Raw genomic sequence first — 12,775 nt, 5'->3', positions numbered from 1 at the left:
GATGGCCTTTCTAGTTTTTGTACTCTTTTATTTTTAAGACCTAGTTATCATTATAGAAAAAGTGAGAATGCAAGAGATACAAAAGGACATGCTCACCAATTTCCTAAGGGAAACTTATATACATATTTTGGAATAATTTTTCAGTCTTTTGCTCATTTACTTAAATATTTTTATGGATGGAATCTCTACATAATTTACAGAGTCTACTGTATTCCCCATTCCACCACTCATTTCCCATAGCAACTATGTTAAGCTCTTTTGACTGTTTCTTTTCTTTTTTTTTTTTCTTTTCTTTATTGTAAAAAAATGGAATACATGTTGTTTCTCTGTACATGTCGTAAGGGCATACCATTTGTGTAATCATAAATTTACATAGGGTAATGTTGTTTGATTCGTTCTGTTATTTTTTCCGTTCCCCCCCACCCCTCAAACCACTCTTTGCCCGCTATGCAGTCCTTCTTCCTCCATTCTTACCCCCCTCCCTAACCCTAACTCTAACCCCTACCACCCCCCATTATGTGTCATCATCCACTTATTAGCGATATCATTTGTCCTTTGGTTTTTTGAGATTGGCTTATCTTGCTTAGCATGATATTCTCCAATTTCATCCATTTGTCAGCAAATGCCATAATTTTATCATTCTTTATGGCTGAGTAATATTCCATTGTGTGTGTGTGTATGTATATATATATATATATATATATATATATATATACCACAGTTTCTTTATCCATTCATCAATTGAAGGACATCTAGGTTGGTTCCACAATCTGGATAGTGTGAATTGAGCTGTTATGACAATTGATGTAGTTGTATCTCTGTAGTATGCTGATTTTAAGTCCTTTCGGTATAACTCAAGGAGTGGGATAGCTGGGTCAAATGGTGGTTCCATTCCAAGTATTCTAAGGAATCTCCACACTGCTTTCCAGAGTGGCTGCACTAATTTGCAGCCCCACCAGCAATGTATGAGTGTACCTTTCTCCCCACATCCTCGCAACACCTGTTGTTGCTTATATTCTTGATATTCGCCATTCTAACTGGGGTGAGATGGAATCTTAGGGTGGTTTTGATTTGCATTTCTCTTATTACTAGAGATGTTGAACATTTTTCCATATGTTTGTTGATTGTTTGTAGATCTTCTCCTGTGAAGTGTCTATTCATTTCCTTAGCCCATTTGTCGACTGGATTATTTGCATTCTTGGTGTAGAGTTTTTTCAGTTCTTTATAGATTCTGGAGATTAGTGCTCTATCTGAAGTATGATTGGCAAAGATTTTCTCCCACTCTGTAGGCTCTTTCTTCACATTGCTGATAGTTCCATTTGCTGAGAGAAAGCTTTTTAGTTTGAATCTATCCCAGTTATTGATTCTTGCTTTTATTACTTGTGCTATGGGACTCCTGTTGAGGAACTCTGGTCCTAAGCCGACATGTTGAAGATCTGGACCTACTTTTTCTTCTATAATATGCAGGATCTCTGGTCTGATTCCGAGGTCCTTAATCCATTTTGAGTTTAGTTTCATGCATGGTGAGAGATATGGGTTTAGTTTCATTTTGTTGCATATGGATTTCCAATTCTCCCAGCACCACTTGTTGAAGAGGCTATCTTTTCTCCATTGCATATTTTTGGCCCCTTTGTCTAGTATGAGAAAATTGTATTTATTTGGGTTTGTGTCCGTGTCCTCTATTCTGTACCATTGATCCACCTTTCTATTTTGGTACCAATACCATGCTGTTTTTCTTACTATTGCTTTGTAGCAGAGTTGAAGATTTGGTATTGTGATACCCCCTGCTTCGCTCTTTCTGCCAAGGATTGCTATAGCTATTCTGGGTTTCTTATTCTTCCAGATGAATTTCATAATTGCTTGCTCTATTTCTGTAAGGTACATCATTGGGATTTTAATTGGAATTGCATTGAATCTGTATAGCACTTTTGGTAGTATGGCCATTTTGACAATATTAATTCTGCCTATCCAAGAACATGGGAGATCTTTCCAGCTTCTAAGGTTTTCTTTAATTTCTTTCTTTAGTGTTCTGTAGTTCTCATTGTAGAGGTCTTTCACCTCTTTTGTGAGATTGATTCCCAAGTATTTTATTTTATTCGATGCTATTGTGAATGGGGTAGTTTTCCTAATTTCTCTTTCTGAAGATTCATCACTTATGTATAAAAATGCCTTAGATTTATGTGCATTGATCTTATATCCCGCTACTTTACTGAATTCACTTATGAGATCTAAAAGTTTTCTGGTGGAATTTCCTGGTTCCTTTAAGTATATAATCATATCATCAGCAAATAGGGATAGTTTGAGTTCTTCTTTTCCTATTCGTATCCCTTTAATTTCTTTGGTCTGTCTAATTGCTCTGGCTAGAGTTTCAAGGACAAAAATGAATAGAAGTGTTGAAAGAGGGTATCCCTGCCTTTTTCCAGTTTTTAGGGGGAATTCTTTCAGTTTTTCACCATTTAGAATGATATTAGCCATGGGCTTAGAATATATGGCCTTTACAATGTTAAGGAATGTTCCCCCTATCCCTATTTTTTCTAGTGTTTTGAGCATGAAGGGGTGCTGTATTTTATCAAATGCTTTTTCTGCATCTATCGAAATAATCATGTGATTCTTGACTTTAAGTCTATTGATATGGTGAATGACATTTATTGATTTCCTGATGTTGAACCAACCTTGCATCCCTGGGATGAAACCCACTTGATCATCTTGCACTATCTTTTTAACATGTTTTTGTATGCGATTTGCTAAAATTTTGTTGAGAATTTTTGCATCAATGTTCATTAAGTATATTGGTCTGAAATTTTCTTTCCTCGATGTGTCTCTGTCTGGTTTAGGTATCAGGGTAATGTTGGCTTCATAGAATGAGTTTGGGAGGGTTCCCTCCTCTTCTATTTTATGGAATACTTTGAGAAGTATTTGAATGAGCTCTTCTTGAAAGGTTTTGTAGAACTCGGCTGAGAACCCATCTGGTCCTGGACTTTTCTTTGTTGGTAGGCTTTTGATCACTTCTTCTATTTCTTACTTGAAATTGGTCTAATTAAATTGTGTATGTCCTCCTCGTTCAGTTTAGGCAATTCATATGTCTCTAGAAACCTGTTGATGTCTTTGAAATTTTCTATTTTGTTGGAGTATAGATTTTCAAAATAGCTTCCAATTATGTTTTGTATTTCAGTCGTGTCTGTTGTGATATTTCCTTGTTCATTCCAAATTTTAGTGATTTGGGTTTTCTCTCATCTTCTCTTTGTTAGTGTGACTAAAGGTTTATCAATTTTTTTATTTTTTCGAAGAACCAACTATTTATTTTGTCAATTTTTTGTATTGTTTCATTTGTTTCAATTTCGTGGATTTCAGCTCTGAGTTTAACTATTTCCTGTCTTCTACTACTTTTGGTGTTGGTCTGTTCTTCTTTTTCTAGAGCTTTGAGCTGTAGTGTTAGGTCATTTATTTGTTGAGTTTTACTTCTTTTCTTAAATGCGCTCCATGAAATAAATTTTCCTCTAAGTACTGCTTTCATAGTGTCCCAGAGATTTTGATATGATATTTCTTTGTTCTCATTTACCTCTAAGAATTTTTTAATTTCCTTCCTAATATCTTCTGTTATCCATTCATCATATTATAGCATATTGTTTAATCTCCAGGTGTTGGAGTAGTTTCTGTTTTTTACTGTTTCATTTATTTCTAACTTCAATCCATTATAATCTGATAGAATACAAGGTAGTGTCTCTATCTTCTTATATTTGCTAACATTAGCTTTGTGGCATAATATATGGTCTATTTTAGAGAAGGATCCATGTGCTGCTGAAAAGAAAGTGTATTCTCTCTTTGTTGGATGGTATATTCTATAAATGTCCGTTAAGTCTAAATAATTGATTATGTTATTCAGAACTATGGTTTCTGTGTTCAATTTTGTTTGAATGATCTGTCTAGTGGTGAAAGAGGCGTGTTAAAATCACGTAGTATTATTTTGTTATGTTCTACTTGGTTTCTGAAATTGAGAAGGATTTGTTTGACATACATGGATGAGCCACTCTTTGGGGCATAGATGTTTATGATTTTTATGTCTTGCTGATTTATGATTCCCTTAAGCAGTATGAAATGTCTTTCTTTATCCCTTCTGACTAACTTTGGCTTGAAGTCCACATTATCTGAAATGAGGATGGATACTCCTGCTTTTTTGCTGAGTCCATGTGCATGTTATGTTTTTCCCCATCCTTTCACCTTTAGTGTATGAGTATCTCTTTCTATGAGGTGAGTCTCTTGCAGGCAACATATGGTTGGATCTTTCTTTTTAATCCAATCTGCCAGTCTATGTCTTTTGATTGATGAATTCAGGCCATTAACATTCAGGGTTATTATTGAGATATGATTTGTATTCCCAGTCATTTGGTTCATATTTAAAATTTTTGACACATCTTGGTTCCTCCTTTATTTGACAGTTCCTTTAGGATAATTCCTCCCTTTGCTGATTTGCTTCTTTGTTTTTCATCTCTTCCTCATGGAATATTTTCTGAGAATGTTCTGTAATGCTGGCTTTCATTTTGTAAATTCTTTTAGCTTTTGTTTATCATGGAATGATTTTATTTCATCGTCCAATTTGAAGGTAAGTTTTGCTGGTTATAAGATTCTTGGTTGTCATCCATTTTCTTTCAGAGTTTGAAAAATGTTGTTCCAGGCCCTTCTAGCTTTTAGGGTCTGGAGTGAAAACTCTGCTGATATTCTTATTGATTTCCCCCTGAATGTAATTTGGTTCTTTTCTCTCACAGCCTTTAAAATTTTGTCTTTATTTTGTATGTTATGTATTTTCATCATAATGTGCCGTGATGTGGGTCTGTTGTAATTTTGTGTATTTGGAGACCTATAAGCCTCTTGAACTTGATTTTCCATTTCATTCTTCAGATTTGGGAAATTTTCTGATATTATTTCATTGAATAGATTGTTCATTCCTTTGGTTTGTTTCTCTAAACCTTCCTCAATCCCAATAATTCTTAAATTTCGCCTTATCATGTTATCCCATATTTCTTGGACATTCTGTTCATGATTTCTTACCATCTTCTCTGTTTGTTCAATTTTGTTTTCATGATTAAATATTTTGTCTTCAATATCTGAGGTTCTGTCTTCCAGGTGTTCTGTCCTATTGGTTATATTTTCTATGGAGATCTTAATTTGTTTTATTTTTTCCTTCATTTCAAGGATTTCTGTTTTTTTTTTTTTTTCAATATCTCTATCTCTTTACTGAAATGGTCTTTTGCTTCCTGTATTTGCTCTTTTAACTGTCGATTGGTGTGATCATTCAATGCCTGCATTTGCTCTTTCATCTCATCTTTGCTTCCCTGATCATTTTAATTATGTACATGCTGAACTCCCTTTCTGTCATTTCTTCTGCCATGCTGTCATTGGATTTTATTGATGTAACATCTAGATTTGTTTGGGGCATTTTATTCCCTTGTTTTCTCATATTGTTCAGGTATCAGTGAACTGCTAAGATATTGCACATTTCCTCTATTGACTTATAATGTCCCTGAAGATTGCTAGTACATCCCCTCTTATCCTTCAGTAGCCTGAAGTCTTGGAGGAATTTGATAATGCGGTGCTCCACAAGGAAGCTGCCTCTCTAGGGGTGGTGATCTTCAGGTGGGGTATATTCCCTGATAGTGGGCAGAGGTGCCTCCACTTGTTGACCAATGGTCATCCAAAGGGGAACTAGACTGCGGGCTGAGGCAATGCCTGTTTTTGCCTGTATCTCTGGTTTCACTGTCCCTGTGGTAAAACCTCACCTGGCGGGGAAGACTCACCCAGTGGGGAGGTCTCACTGGTCAGTTCCCCTCCTAGAAGTTCCCCTCAATCTACAACTCCCGCCTGGGCTGGGCTGCCTTCCTCTGCAATGTTCCCAGGGGCCCGGACCTACCTCCTGGGCCTGGGAGCCTCACCCTTTGCAGACGAGTCTCCTTAGGTTGCCTCTCCTCAGAGAATCTGCCTGCAGTCCTGGAAACTTTGATCCACCCTAAGCATGTCTCTGTGTGGCTCTTCCACCAAGAAGCTGCCTAGGTTCTGGGACCCTGCTCTGCACCTAATCGCCTGGCTATGCGGTCCCTCCTCTGCGCAGCCACCTGGAGCCCCGTACAGTCGCTCTGAGTTCCAGCGACCCGACACATGCCTCTTCCTCCGGATAGCCACCAGGTGTTCCGACGCGGTCACTAGGAGTCCAAGCAACTCACTTCACGTGTCCTCCTCCCGCCAACCACCCTTGGTCTAGGCAGTCACTCCGAGTCCAAGTGACCTGCCCTGTTCCTCCTCCTCCTCTTCCGGGCAGCCCCCTGGTGTGCAGGAGCAGTCGCTTTGAGTCCAAACAACTCACCACTTGCCTCCTCCTCCGAGCAGCCACCTGGAGCTCTGATGCAGTCACTCCTAGTCCAAGCAACCTGCCGCACTCCTCCTCTTCCTCCAGGCAGTCCCCCCTGATGTTCAGAAGTGGTCACTCTGAGTCTAAACAGCTTGCTGTGCAGTTCCTCGTCTGGCAACCACCTGTAGCTCTGGTGCAGTCACTCCGAGTCCAAGCGACCCACCGTGCTCCTCCTCCAGGCAGGCCCTGGTGTTCAGGAGCGGTGGCTCTGAGTCCAAACAGCTCACCACGCAGTTCCTCCTCTGGCAACCACCTGTAGCTCTGGTGCAGTCATTCCAAGTCCAAGCGACCCACCATGCTCCTCCTCCTCCTCCTCCTCCTCCTCCTCTGGGCAGGCCCCGTTGTTCAGGAGCAGTTGCTCTGAGTCCAAACAGCTCGCCACACAGCTCCTCCTCTGGGCAGCTGCCCGGAGCCCCAGTGGTTGCTTCAAGTCCAAGCAATGTGCTGAGCCGCCTCCTCTACAATGCTCCCAGTTGTCCGAGTTCACTGCTCTAGCAGGGAGAAGGGTGTCTCGCCGGGCAACTCTACTTCACAAAGTTCCCTGCGTTCCGGGACTACCGCCCCATCCGGGATGCCTCCCCAACGGGAGAGACTCACCGGTGGCTTTGAGTTGGTCCCAAGTCTTTCACTATCTCCTCTTTTGAATCCTGAGTCCTTAGCAACATGAAATGCAGCCACCCTGTAGTCCGCCATCTTGAAACCCCTCTCTTTTTTTTTTCTAGAATACACTTCTGTTTTTTTAAAGAAACATACTAATTTAAAATTTCTTGAATTTTTCCAGTTTTAGGAGTTTGTTTCTTCCATGAATGATAGTTTAGCACTCTTATTCCATTTCCATACCCACCTTCAACCCACCACCTGTCACCAAAAATACATGGATTCAGACACACTCCCTTCATTACTTCTACCAATATATCCATATACCTACTTTTGGTTAATATAATATTTATTTTTTATACTTTAAAAAATATTCTCTTGCTGTGCACCATGGTGCATGCCTGTAATCCCAGTGGTTCAGGAGGCTGGGGTGGGAGGATCATAAGCTCAAAGCCAGCCTTAGAAAAAAGCAAGGCACTAGGCAACTCAGTGAGACCCTGTCTCTAAATAAACTACAAAATAGGGCTGGGGATGTGACTCAGTGGTTGAGTGCCCCTGAGTTCAATCCCTCCCCCTGCAAAATTTTTTTTTCTCTAGCGTTTCCTCAGTCACTTCCATTTCTTTTCACAGTTTAGATTATATGACCAATCAGATCTTACTTTTTGTAAAAGTATGATTTTTCGTGTTCTGTGATTTATATGTAGCATAGTGTAATTCTTTGTTCTTAAAATTCTTATTTTTGGTTAAATTTTTTTCATTCAAGTATCCTTACTGGTTTGTCCTCTGGCAATGCATTTTAAAATTATTATTTTTGATTCATACATTATAACAAGCACATTTACAGACAATCTGATGTTTTGAGATATATACATATATATATATATATATATACACAATGTGAAATGATTAATTAAGCTTATTAGCATATCCATCACTTGGCTGATCTATATTATTTTAATGGTGAAATATTTGAAATTTGCTCTTTTTGACATTTTGGAATTTAAAATACATTACTATTAACTGTAGTTCCCATGCTGTGCAATAGATCTCAAAAAACTGTTCCTTCTGTCTAAAATTCCTTTGATCAACACTCCCCACCCACCCCCAACTTTTGGAAACCACTATTCTACTTCCTACTTCTGAGTTTAATACAACTAGATTCAACATGAAAATGATATCAGGTTAGTTTTTCAGGCTTGTAAATAAAACTATATGAACATCTTTGTGTGCATAAAACATTTTTATAATTCAGATATTTTTCATGACAGCTTCTTTTTTTGGTGGGTACCAGAGATTGAACTCAGGTTGGTTGGAGACAGGGTCTCACTGAGTTGCTTGGTGCCTTGCTTTTGTTGAGGCTGGCTTTGAGCTTGTATACATTTAGCCATTTGTAAGTACTCTGAAACATATCTAAGCTATATCCCCAGCCCTTATTCTTGAATAAAAGAAAAAAGTAAAAATTGAAATTTTATGTTACACAGAAATGAACTGACTTTGAAATAACAGTTAAAAGGAAGAAGATAAATTATTATTATATTAGCATGATAAAGCAATAAAATAAGAAAGTCAGTTTGAGGAAATTAATATAAATTAATGAAATTAAAAAGAAAAAAAACACACACACACACACCAAAGAGGTGATTACAATTGCAAAGTTAGCCAGGCACAGTGGGGCATGCCAAAAATTCCAACTACTTTTGACAGAATTGTAAGTTCAAGGCCCCCCTCTATAATTCAGCAAGGCCCTAAGCAACTTAGTAAGACCATAGCTCAAAATAAAAACTGAAAAGGGCTAGGGATGTGGCTCAGTGGTACAGTATCCCTGGGTTTACTCCTTAATATCAACCACCTTTATCAAAAGAACCATAAACCACAGAGGATATTAACATAAAGAGAATGTTACTTATTATGGCATATAACTTAATGTCTAAGTTAATGGAAGACAGCAGGAATTTATATGTCCTCTTGCATTTAACCTATCAAGGTAAGAGCCAGGCATGGTGGTCATTCTTGAAATCCCAGGGACTCTGAAGACTGAGGCAGGAAGATTGCAAACTAGAAGATAGCACTGACAACCTAGAAAGATCCTGTCTCAATAAATAAATAAAAAATAAAAATAAATCAATACATAAGAAGGTCCAAGGAAGGAAGGAAGAAAGGAAGGGAGGGAGAGATGAAGGAAGGAGAGAAAAAAATCTGACCTAACACAGATATAGAGTTAGAAGATAAAGGAGCATTTCAATGGCATTTTCAGAAACTTGTTGATGTTACTCTTTGATAGCACATCAAAAATCAACAAGTACAATTTCTTAAAGCTTACTTGTAATGTGGAATGAATTGGACATTTACTAAATTAAAATTCATCTGTCTACTTTATATGGAAGATGAATCTTTACCCAGGTATGATTTTTTAACATCACATAGTAATCATTTGGACATTGGCTCTGTGAGGTAAGCAGACCTTCCAAGGTTGATAAATTGTATTACTTGGTATTATAAATTCATATTTACTAATATTACCAATCTCATCATAAAGAACTAAGTATTAGGAAACTGTCACATTTCATAGGGGTAATACGTGGTTTTTATAATTTGATTTTTTTTTGCTTAAAATTAGCAAAAATTCCTGTTAATATTTTTTAAAGTTGCTTTTTAGTGCCAGGCACAGTGGTGCTCACCTGTAATCTCAGTGGCTAGGGAGGCAGAGACAGGAGGATTTCAAGTTCAAAGCTAGCCTCAGCAACAGTGAGGTGCTAAGCAACTCAGTGAGACCCTGTCCCTAAATAAAATACAAAATAGGGCTGGGGATGTGGTTCAGTGGTAAAGTGGTAAAGTGCCCCTGAGTTCAATCCCCAGTACCAAAAAAAAAAAGTCACATTTTTGGTGTGTATATGTGAGGTACTAGGCACTGAACCCAGGTCCTTTTGTATGCCAGGCAAGTGCTCTATCACTAAGCTACATCCCCAACCCAAAAATCACTTCATTTTTAACAAAATGTCTACTGAATATGTGAGTATGAATCAGTCTTTCAAATAAAAATAACATCCATAAAAATGTGGCTAGTTCAGCTCATAACTCAATCATGGAAATGTTTCCTTGAAATAATCTGTTGTTCTTAAAGATATAGAAGAGCTTTGTGTGCATTTCCCATTTCATCATAGAAAATATTTTTGAAAATGTACTCAGTATCTTGCTTGTGATATTGTGTGGAGTTTAAAAATTAGTTCAATAGAGGGCATGGTGGCACACGCCTGTAATCCTAGTGGCTTGGGAGGCTGAGAAGGAGGATCTCAAGTTCAAAGCCAGCTTTAGCAAATTAGCAAGGCCTTAAGTAATTTAGTGAGATCCCATCCCTAAAAATAAAAAGGGCTGGGGATGTGACTCAATGAGTTAAGTGTTCCTGAGTTCAATCCCTGGTACCAATAAAAAAAAAAAATTGGGCAAATACTACATAGGATCTCTATATATAGTTTCTTACAACTGCACATGAATCTATAATCATCTCAAAATAAAAACTGTAATTATAAAATATTGTATTCAAGTACTGATAAAACCTTTATGCTTTATGAGAAACATTCATTATTTTTTTCTTTTGCAGTGCTGGGGATTGAACTCAGGGACTTGTAAAAGCTGGACTATAAAGAGCATTACTAAGTGGAACTGGCCTTTGCTTATTCCAAGTGTATGCTGGTGAAAAACACAGTAACTGCCAGTACAGTTTAGTGACACTGCTGTGATTTGTGTGAAGGCCTCCTTAGTTTTTCTGACCATTGCTTTTGTACCATCAGTGCACATTTCAGCACAGAAGCAAGTTTTATGAGTATTACTATGAAATTTTTAATCAAATCCCCAAAAAGGTCTCAGGGCCTCCAGACATCATCTGATCACACTTAGATCTAATGACTGTTACATAATTAAGAATTAAAATAAAATTAAATAAAATTTAATTAGTTATTTTAAAATCATTACCACCTTTTAAAATGAAACCTTCTAATGGTGACCATAACAGACTTTATGTTGTTTCACATTGTTTACAATCTTTTCTTCAAAATTTTCTCAACACAGTGTAGTCTCTACTTGCCATGGGAGTGGTGGGTGGGAAGGAGTTTGCTCTGGGATAGTTTTTGTTTGTTATAAACATCTAGAGTTGTCACCTTCAGGATAGTAAAGATGAGGCACTAGTGAATGGCCCTCTAGACACAGATTTGGGAGGAAAAAAAAACACACATGACTATGAAGAATAATTATCTGACTACTATGTGGTGCTTGCCTTCTAATCAGCTTCCAAGTTTCTCGGGTTTTAGTCCCAGGTTAGTCCAGGGTGGACATCTCAGGTTACTGTTCCTAATTCTGATTTTTCTGAGACAGTTAGATAGTCTGATATTGGCTTAAGAATTATCAGAGCTGAGGCCTGGACTAAGCCAAAGGATGGTATTTCTTTCTGTCTTCAAAAACACTTCCACTTCTGTTGTTTTCTGCTCCTTAGAAATTGCCTCTTGGGGTTTGTATCTCTACAAGTCTATTTGAGTCTTCATGTAGCATCTCCATTCTACTTTTTGTTAAGAATTTTTTAACAATTTAAAGCAAAATATTTTGTTTTGTGGATAAATTAAATTGAATACTGTGATAGTCTTTCTAAAAGTTAGAAACAGTAAAAGGTACATGTTTAATTTCAGAACCATTATTTTGTGACATAATCTTATGGAAAAGAGTGCCTAAATTCTAGACTGAAAGGGATTAAAACTAAAAGGTACCTTTCTGTTGAAAAGGAGTATGAGAGCCAGCCCAGGAATTGCAATGGGGAAGAGATGAGCAGTTGGGCCAGGAGAATGGCTCCATCTAGAATACTTACAACCTTTTTTAACCAAGTCTTCTCAAACAGACACTGAACAAAATTAGGATTCTTAGAACTCATACCATTTTGGATGAGTGATTCCCTTACTTAGTTTTTTGAATGTTGAGACTTCAGGATCTACATTTATTTTTTTCTCTCAATTGACAGTCAGTGACCTAAACACTGAATCTTGTAATTGCTGTTTTGGTACTAGTTTGGAGACCTGCTTCATCATATTCTTATTTCTTATACGATTCTAAAGATCTGTTCTAAATACCCATATCTGGACAAAAACATTTATTATTAGTTTCTATATTTTTCTGCTCATTCTAAGCATCTTGGAAATCTTATTTTCCAAATAAGATTCAGGATCATTTAGTCAAGTTCCAATGAAAAGAGAGATAGAGAGAGAGAGAGAGAGAGAGAGAGAGAGACCTAACCCATAAATTTAAAGTTAATTTGTGCTGGGGCTATAGCTCAGTGGTAGATACTTGCCTAGCATGTGTGCAGCACTGGGTTCAATCTTCAGCACCACACAAAAATAAAATAAAGGCATTGTGTCCATATATATCTAAATTAAAAAAATAAAATTATATTAATTTGTGGAATATTACCATTTTTAAAAGGGAATATTCTCACCCAAAAAAATGGCATATTTTACAATAGATGGAAAGGTTTACATCCAAGAATTACCTGTGGGGGATGTTGTATTCAAAGAACAGAAAGTCATTTCATTTCTATTTCTTCATATTGTGTGTTTTCTTTGTAAAAGCACACAATACATCTCTAGTCTAAAGACACCGGTCAATAAAAATATCTTCAGTATGAATTCAACATAAAAGCAGAGAAAACCCAGCAAGCAAGCAAAGGGAGAGTATTTAAAAACTGGCTCCCTTTTTCCAAAACCTATAGCTAAGATATTTAGAGTCTTTCCCACCTGTCAG

This window comes from Sciurus carolinensis, chromosome 16, assembly GCF_902686445.1.
Source record: "Sciurus carolinensis chromosome 16, mSciCar1.2, whole genome shotgun sequence".
Taxonomy (NCBI): Eukaryota; Metazoa; Chordata; class Mammalia; order Rodentia; family Sciuridae; genus Sciurus; species Sciurus carolinensis.
The sequence above is the reverse complement of the archived record's forward strand: the minus strand, read 5'-3'. Positions refer to the sequence as shown.